We start from the raw sequence: 9,856 nt of genomic DNA on the forward strand, positions 1-9,856 counted from the left end.
GGACCTATGGACCTTCTTGTTGAAGCTATAGCTCCGGCGACACAAGAGATGCCTTTGGTCCTTGTTATCGAGCCACAAGATCCAACATGGGAACAACAGATTGTCCAATACCGTCAGACGGGAGAACTTCTCGATGAACAAGAAGAAGCGGAAAGAGTAGCCCGTCAATCATGCATGTACCGATTTGTGGATAGCAATCTATACAAGAGAAGACTAAATGGGGTGAAATTGAAGTGCATTTCCCGGGAAGATGGACAAAATATGTTGGCCGAGACACATGAAGGGATATGCGGCTCCCATATCTGGTCCCGTGCCCTTGTCAGCAAAGCATTCTGGCAAGGTTTTTACAAGCCGAAAACCCTTCAAGACGCCTTGGCGGTGGTATCCATGTCAAAAGCATGCTAGTTCCACGCCAAGGAGATACATCAACCAACACAACACCTTCGAACTATACCACTCTCCTTGCCATTCATCGTGTGGGGCCTTGACATTTTTGGCCCATTCCCCCATGCTACGAGGGGCTTTGAATTCTTGTTCATTGCAATCAACAAGTTTACAAAGTGGACTAAGGTGGAACCTGTGACAAAGGTAACATCACAAGTAGCAATCAAGTTCTTCAAAGGAATAGTATGCCGATTTGGTGTACCCAACCGGATCGTCACTAACAACGACATACATTTCACCAACAATACTTTCATGTTGTACTGCCAGGATATCGGCGCCAAGATCTTCTTTGCATCCGTTGCTTATACTAGAAGAAACAGTCAGGTCAAGAGGGGAAATTTGAGGTATTATGGGGTCTCAAGACAATAATTTTTGACAAGTTGCACAAGCACAAAAGGCGTTGGATAGATGAGCTGTCGGAAGTTCTTTGGTCTCTCAGAACGTCACCAAATCGAGCCACCGATGATGGGGTCACATACTAGTGATATTATCATGGACCAGACATGTAGGGCCCACTTAGGGCCCCACACGGCCATTAAAGTCTCATGAGTACAAATGCATTCACATACATACATCGGATCCACCCGAACCCATGGAGTCACTCAGACGAATTCAAGTAAGTTCGCCGAACACAAGCACTCGGACAGCGAAGAGCAATGTGTTGGAGATATGTATTAAAGGCAATCATGTATAATGATATTTCATATGTGTTTATGAATAAAGATAGTCCTTGGACATTATCAATGATGTGTATTAACAAGTACGTGACTTGTTTGTGAGACTATACATTGTATGATGACTTCCCTAAATGGTCCCTAGTCGAAAGAGTTGTGTGGACGCGCAACTAACTAGACAAGCATATGTTACGGTGGATGGTCCTGTCTCACTGACCACGTAGCATTGCATGCTAGCCAGATAATATGGACTCTGGAAGATCTAGCCGGACTCAACATACTCGGGTCCGAGTCAAGATAAGGTCTCGTTTGGACAGACCATACTATGAGACACACCGATAGGTCATCTGTGAGTCTCTAGTACAACATACATTCTATGTCCTAAGACCTGAGCTGGCGCATGTACTCGGGTTGGTGCAAGACTTGAATTGGGCCGACCAAACGCTACTCCGTGACTGGGTAGTTACAAAGGTAGGTTTCGAGCGTGTCCAGACCCATGCTGCGAGACGTGGTCGAGCTAGATGGGATTTGCCCCTCCGATCAGGAGAGATATACTCTGGGCCCCTGGGTGATTTGACCTAGATGAGCATGGCCATGCGATGAGGATTATGAGATACTCCAACTGTTGGTCAGATTCAACGGTACGAGAAAGAGGTCGTGCGGCAACAAGGATAACCATGTCGCCTTGAGAACGACAACGTATATCGTGTTGCAAAGGGAAGAGAAGTATGAAGTAGAAGTTCACCTAACCAACTTCTTCGGACACTTGGAGTCGGCATGTCTTGCTAGAGGTCGCTACCGATTAGCCGAGTCAGGCGTGGTCTGACTCGCAACCAAGTGAACTAGAACCTAAGGGGTTGCAAGCTTAAGGGAAGGAACACGTCTGCTTTAGAGTCCATGCGAAGCCCAAGACTTGAGCCTGCACTGGACGCCTATATATAGTGGAGGTGTGGCACACTTAATGAGTTGATCGATTCGTCCCCGTCATTAGGTTTGTGCATATGTTTAACCTAGCAACCTCCACTCGTTGCGGCCAACTGTGTGATCTGGACCTAGTAGTCTGCCGCACGGTGTCCCTCCTGCACGCGTGGATATTGTTAGAGGTGGTGCACCTGCACCGCTCTGGCGAACCTGTATGTGGGATCCGGCGACCGACTATTCGTGGGAGAGGGATCTGATGACCGGCTGTTCCAGGGAGATCGGACGAGGGTGAGACGATCCACGCGGATGCACTGCCACATCTACTTTCGCTGCACTGCACTGCGCGGTTACTGGTAACAATCTATGATCTATCTCCGTAGCATGTTCTTTGTTGTTCTTCACGTAGGCAAATTTTAATTTGCATGAGATGCGCCTACAGTAGAACAAAACAGTGGTATTAGAGCCTCTGCTATAAGATTTGGTATTTAGATCGGATCCATATTTGATATGTGGAGGCGGCGAGTGAGATACGTCGTCGTTCTTGAGATTGGCTACGTGCACGGTTGATGAGATGAACTGCACATCGAGATCATTGTGGCTATGTTTTCTATCCGTCGGAATCGATGAGGTCACGCCACAACCTACCCCTACCGGTTGGTTTCTACCATCGGGGTTAAGAGTGAAACGTAAATCCGAATCGGGTTCACGATGATCTATTAGATCGGTAAGATCACAAAATCAGGCATGATCGTACCACCGTGTGCGTAGTGCCGAATATTTCGTACATGATCACACAAACCGATAGAATGTGATTCTATGCATAAGTTTGTTTTGCAGGTTTGATGTGAATAGTATGGCTCATACATATGCGATGCATGTGTGTAATTTAAAATGACATGTGTGTCATGATTGTCACCCGGCAGGAGCCAAAGTGCCATCATTATATTGTATAATGACCTGCAAGTCGACATGTGATTCTCTATAAATTCATTACTAGTTATAGTAGTTGGAGTACATAGATCAAGTTCGAGGTTTTGGCATCCTGCCGTGACGAACATGTTGGAGTTCTGCCCTGGCCATCAGAGTTCGAGCCGGCTTGTAAGGAGGTTCATGAAGGAGCCATACTATTTCACATATTTATGTTCATATGTTATTGATATTGCTTCTTGTTTTCTATGCATGCTATAGTGTAGAAAGATCCCTCATAAATATCAAGAACATTGCCATTCCGGATGTTGCTCCTTCGCACGTCAAGTACGTCCAGTGGTGGGCTCATAAAACTGAGGTCTACTAGGTGTCCTTGAACTGGATGAGTTGTGTCGGACACGTACATGCAATACATCAGGTTAACTTTACAAGGCTATCAAAACGGTTTTGGGCATTGTGGCAAAGAAGGTTGGCAACCGGGGTATAAGATACCTACCCGATCGAGAGGAGTCATATAGAGATACAATTAGCAAGGTATTGCTTACCGAATAGGCAAGTTGGCTAGCAGTGATGCTAAATCTCACTAGTCACTCGCGCTAGACGGGTCCTAAATAATTGTGAGTTTGCGGAGGGATGCCGACTTCAGTGGGAGTAGTTCTATTTAAGGGTTGAGTTACTCTACATAAACACATTGCTTAATGATTGCATATTTTCTGTTGTAGATCAATGACACCACCTCCTCAAAACTTTGTATTGAAATCAATAATGGTAGAGGATAAACTGAATGGAACAAACTTTACCATCTCGTATAGAAGTCTGAGAATTGTTCTCAAGTACGATAAATAGGAACATGTTCTAGAGGATCCAGTTCCAGAGGTATCTGTCGCTAATGCAAATTCCATAACCAAGGATGCCTACCAGAACTCGTTGATGGATCGAACGAGATCAGCTGCCTCATGCTGGCTTGCATGGAGCCCGAATTGCAATAGCATTTCAAAGACATTGCGGCTATCGATATGATCGTGAGTCTCGAGAGCATGTTTTAGGTGCATGCTTGGACTGGAGCGTTAAACGTCTAGCAATCCTTGATGGATTGTAAGCTGAAGGAAGGTGATCCACTGAGCCCGCATATGATCAAGATGATGAGATACGTGCAAGCTTTGGATCGTTTGATCTTCACGCTCTCGGATGAGTTGGCTACTGATGCAATTCTGGGTTCTCTTCCAGCTAGCTACGGGACGTTCATCTCGAACTATCATCTTCATGGCATGGATAAGAATCTCATTGAATTGCATGGGATTCTCAAGGTGGCAGAGCAAGATATTAAGACAGGCACGCATCAAGTGTTGATGGTGCAGAACTATGCAAAGTTCAAGAAGAGTTAGTCCAAGAAAAAAGGGTAAGGCAAAAGGCATGGAGAAGGTTGTCTCCGTAGCTGAGACGAAGTCCGGACCAAACTCAAAAACCATTTTCTTTCATTGCAAGGAAGTTGTTCACTTGAAGAGGAACTGTCGCAAGTGGCTAGCTCAGCATGGCAAGAAGGCAACACATGGTTCTTCATGTAAAGGTACACTTGTTACATATGTTATAGAGATTTACCTTGCTGACATACCTAGTAGTTCTTGGGTATTTGATACCGGATCGGTTATTCATATTTGCAACTCGATGCAAGGGCTTCTAAGAACTAGGCGTGTGGCACAAGGGGAGATTGACAACAGGGTCGGCAACAAAGAAACACTTGTTGCGTTGGAGGTCGGCACGATGCAGCTCCATTTGCCGACTTGGACACATTAGTCTGAAACACATGAAGAAGATCCATGATGATGGACTCCTAACTTCGTCTGACTTTGGGTCGTTAGATACATGTGAATCATGCTTCCTAGGCAAGATGACTAAGTCTCCTTTTTCAAAGAGTTGCGAGAGGGTATCCGAGCTGTTGGAGCTTACACAGAGTGATGTGTGTGGTCCAATGAGCACAACAGTTAGAGGTGGCTATCAGTACTTCGTGATTTTTACTGACGACTTCAGTAGATATGGATATATCTATTCGATGAGGCACAAGTCAGAGAATTTTGAAAATTTCAGAGTTTCAGAACAAGGTTAAAAATTAGCTCGGCAAGACGTTAAAGCTTCTACAATCAAGTCGTGTAGGTGAGTACATGAGCCATCAGTTTGATGATCATCTGAAAAGTCGAGATATAGTACCTCAGCTCACACCTCCGGGTACACCGCAGAGAAAGGACGTGTGAGAACAGAGAAATTCAACCTTGTTGGACATGGTCCGATCGATGATGAGCAAATCGGATTTAACCTTGTCATTCTAGGTATACGCTCCAGAAACTGCAGCTTCCACACTTAATAGGGTACCATCAATATCCATAGACAAGACACCACATGAGATGTGCACTCGGAAGAGTCCTAGTTTGTCTTTTCTAAAGATTTGGGGTTGTGAAGCATTTCTCAAGCAACTCATGTCGGACAAGCTTACACCCAAGTCGGGTAAATGCATATTCGTGGGATATCCGAGGGAAACCTTGTCACATCCCTAACCCTTAAGCAAGATAGCATTGTGCTCATGTCTTCTTTGCATTAGCATCTAAGAAGTTTCAACAAAAACAACAAAGTGGCAAAGGAAAAACTCAAAACCCTAGCCACCATTTCAATTAAAGGAAATCTCAAACTAGTTCAAAATCAATGAACCCAAAATGGCCTCAAGAAATGTTCAAACTTTTTGATAAATCATGAAAGTAAATGAGCATTGGAGAAAACTATTTTCTTGACACTTTAAGCTTTTTGAATAAATGAAAAAGGCTACTGGTTTCAAGTTTTAAATTTGAAATCAGAAACTATAAATTTCCAAAAATGTTGAAAACCTTGGAAATGGTTGGGGATATTATAACAAATATTTCAGGAGGTCTAAAATAGTTTTACTTATTGTTTTGGAGCTGAATTAATTAGCAAAACAATAATTAGCAAAACAGAAAAACAAAAACAGAAAAAAATGGAAAAACCTTACCTGTTGCCTAAGCCTGGCCAGGCCCATCCCTGGCTCGTCCCCTCCCTCGCGCCAGTAGGCAGCAGGAGGTGGCCGCCGCCCCCTCCGACGCGGCCACGCACCTGCGTACTTGCCTGGCCGCCGCCTCGTGCTGGAGACGACGGGGATAAGCTCCCCAGGGCCTACCCTATCCATTCCCCGCCTCGGTTCTCTTCGTCCTCCCGGATCTCCTCCTCCTCCTTGCTGCCGCCATTAGAGCCGAGCTCGAGCTCGAGCTGCCCGTGCCCCTAGCCATAGGATTCCCTCCCAGAGCACGCCACTAGCTCCGCCTCATCGCCCTGGTCATCTCTGCAGAAGCCGAAGCTTCCTCGAGCCCTGCAACGCCCGCAACACCGTCGTCTTCCACCTCCGGCCGCCGGACCTCTCCCGTCGATTCGTCGCCCCCAGGCCTTCCCCGAGCCGTCTAAGCTCTGCTCTGCACTTCCCGTGAGCATGCGGTCGTTTACCCTAAGTTTTTCCCGTCGATCCCCTCCTCTAGCTCTAGTTTCACCGGAGCCCGACAAGGACCGCCGCTGCCGCTCGTCGCCGGTGGCCCTCCTATGATCAACTCGTCCTTCCGAGGGCACCAGCAGCTCCAGGTCGACGCGTAGATGCTGTAGCAGCTAAGAACCGAGCGTAGATCCCTCTGATTCAAAGACCCCGATGACGCCCGAGCCTTGGCCGCCGCCAAGCTCGTCGCTGGCGTCATCTCCGGCCAGATCAGCCCCGGTTAAGTGCAGAAATGAAGCTGCGGGAGACGTGCCGTTACTCTGGTGCTCTCCGCGCAGCATTTGGCCCCCTGTGCGCCGTTTCCGAGCCCCTCCGCCGTGCTGGTGGTCGCCGGAGGCTCCCCGCCGGCGAGGACGACCTCGCCGCCGGTGGATGTCGACGTGGCAAAGCTAACCCAGCAGCTCAGCACCTAATCACTCGCTGACAAGTGGGCCCAAGGCCAAGTCAAACCTCAGTTAGGGCTCGTCAGCGCGGGATTAGTCCCACAGAGGCTGACCAGTGGGGCCCCCCTGTCAGGTTTGACCTGAACAGGTCGGCTGACCTGCTGACGTCAGTCTGATGCAATAAATAGAATTTCCAGTATAAAACTAATTCAGGAAATTGCTTAGAATTGTAAAAAAAATCATAGAAATTAATCTGTAACTCCAATGAAAATAATTTATATATGAAAAAGTATCAGAAAAATTCAAGGATTCTGATTATGCTATTTTCAACCATGTTTAAAGAAGTTACAGAACCCTAAATTGTGGAATAAGGAATAATTCAATTCTTATAATCACTTTTTAAATGGAATTTGCAAAAGTATTCAAATTTCATTATATATACAATGTTCACCACTGTCCTAATTACAAATCAGTACCATAACATGACATTTCATGCATGTTAACATCAAGTTGATCTGAGCATCAGGTCGAATCAATTAAACCGATATCCGAGAATACCCCGTTTGAATTGCTATTCGAATGTGATTCAAATCAACTCTAAACCTAATACATGTTGAAAATAATAACTTATCACCTTGCATTCTCATGCCATGCTCATGCATCATTCTGAGTGCATATGATTGTTATTGAATGTTGCCATTCATTTCGGTAGGCTCCGCACCCCCGGATTCCACCGAATATCCGTCTGACGGATATCGTTCCTCCTCTGAGCAACAAGGCAAGCAACCCTTTTGATCGTCCCGATAATTCCCATGTTCTTGCTCCTGCACCTATTTATTGCATTTAAGATCAAATGCTTCAACTACTTTTGCCACGATAGTTGAACCCACTTCCTTTGCATGACTTAACCTTGTCACCGTAAATAGCCAAACCTTGCAACCTAGCATACCTGGTAGTTGTTTGAGCTATGATGTGCCTTATCCTGCTATGCATGCTATGCTTAGAGTTGTGTATGGTCTGTCATCTGGGAGATGAACAGAAATGTGGAATGTGTTCGGTAGGCAAAGGTTGTGTGTTGAACTTGAGTTGGTAAAGGTACCGGTGAAAGGCTGTGTAGGAGTACATGGCGGGTTGTTCCATTGGAACCGTCCTTAGGAACTGAGTTCCGTGTATGTATTCCAAGACTAGATACTACCACATGTTGGGCCCTGAAATATGACCCCGCTCGGCCTATTAATCGCGTAGTACCCGGTCCAGGAGTTGCAAGTAGTTTCTGGTGTTTATAGTAATGCTGGAGGCCGTGCATGGTGCTGACCTGAGAGGTGGGCTGTGATGCGGTAGGCAGTGGCACGGTGTACCAAGTGGCACCCAGATGGTGGGCTTGGGAACCCTGCGCACATCGTTTGAGGCCGTGGCGGAAACCTCGGCCGGACTTCCGTACGGGTTACTCTGAGATAGGCGATAAACCTGGACTAGGTACTAGTGTGGTTAACGGTCGTGGCCGACTCCCTCGCTGGGCTTCCGCTTGAAGGTTGCCGAGGTGCATGACGTGCACATAGCGATAAGTGGCGAGAGCGTGTGTGACGAAGTACACCCCTGCAGGGTTATGATCTATTCGAATAGCCGCGTCCGCGGATATGGACTACTTGGAGACATATGTTGTTCATAGATAACTTCAATGGCTACTCATAAAATTGTCAAGATAAGCGTGAGTGTTGTGGACGGCATTTCCGTATGGAGACGGAATGATTCCACGATAGTGTATTGTTGTGGTGTTAGTGGACTCGTGTGCGAGAAATCTAGTTGTCAAAACTAATTTCAAAATGCAAGTTGTCTAGCCACGAGTCAAATGCTGGCTTCCCGCATGAAACCCCACAATACCTTTTGATACCTTGCATGAGTAGTTAGCCATCCTAAAGTCTTGCTGAGTACCTTCGTACTCATGTTTGCTTAATAAATGTTGCAGAGGTTGCTAATGACCCTAATGGAGGGTTCTTCGTAGACATCGACGACGACGAGTAGCTGGTGTCCCAGCTACGATCTGGCCCTATGTCGGCTCTGTAGTATAGTCAGTCCATGTGCCTTCTAGTTGCCCTGTCTGTACCCAGACAGTTTATAACTCTTTCGCTGGCTTGTATTTGTATGACTGCTATTATGGGTCGTGAGACCCTTAATGTGTAATATTATCTGTGTGGCTCTTCCGAGCCTCTTAAATAAAGGTTGTATGTTTATGGTTATGTTGTGATGCCATCGATGTATCTATACATATCGGTATGCCATGCGTACGTGTGTCGTACTTGATATGTATGGGGTTCGATTACCTAGTCGTGAACTTTAGTAGCACTCCTTCCAAGGAAATGCCCCTTTGTGATCCAACGAGCCTTGGTAGTTCGCTACTGCTCCGGACACATTGGTTGACCGGCATGTGTCCTTCTTAGCTGTTGTGTCTGTCCCCTTTGGGGAAATGTCACGCGATGTAATGGAGTCCTTGTAGCCTGCTACGACTCGTCTACATTCGCTGATGACCGACACCTGCTTTGTTGGGCCATGTATGCCTGTCCTTGTGCGGTACTGCCACTTTGGTTTATGACTAGACATGTCGATCCGGGTTCTTTGACATTGGATTGCTAGCAACACTATCACATACGTGAGTCAAAAGACGCAAACGGTCCCGGCTAAGGTAAGGCTGCAGCCGTGGAGTTAACCGTGCGTGAGACCACAAAGGGATGCGATGTGTTATAGGCTGGATTCCTATGGCTTAGGATCGGGGTCCCGACAAACCTTGAGATACAGATTCTACAACCGAGAAGAGAACAAAGTGTTTGTTGCTTGGAACGGGGTTTTCCTAGAGAAAGAGTATCTCAATCGGGAGGCCAGTCAAAGAATGGTGCATCTCGAAGAAATTCGAGAGCCACTCGGGGATGACTCGGCTGGTGATGAGATCATACCAGAGTCGTCCATGG

The sequence above is a fragment of the Hordeum vulgare genome, chromosome 4H, assembly GCF_904849725.1.
Source record: "Hordeum vulgare subsp. vulgare chromosome 4H, MorexV3_pseudomolecules_assembly, whole genome shotgun sequence".
Taxonomy (NCBI): Eukaryota; Viridiplantae; Streptophyta; class Magnoliopsida; order Poales; family Poaceae; genus Hordeum; species Hordeum vulgare.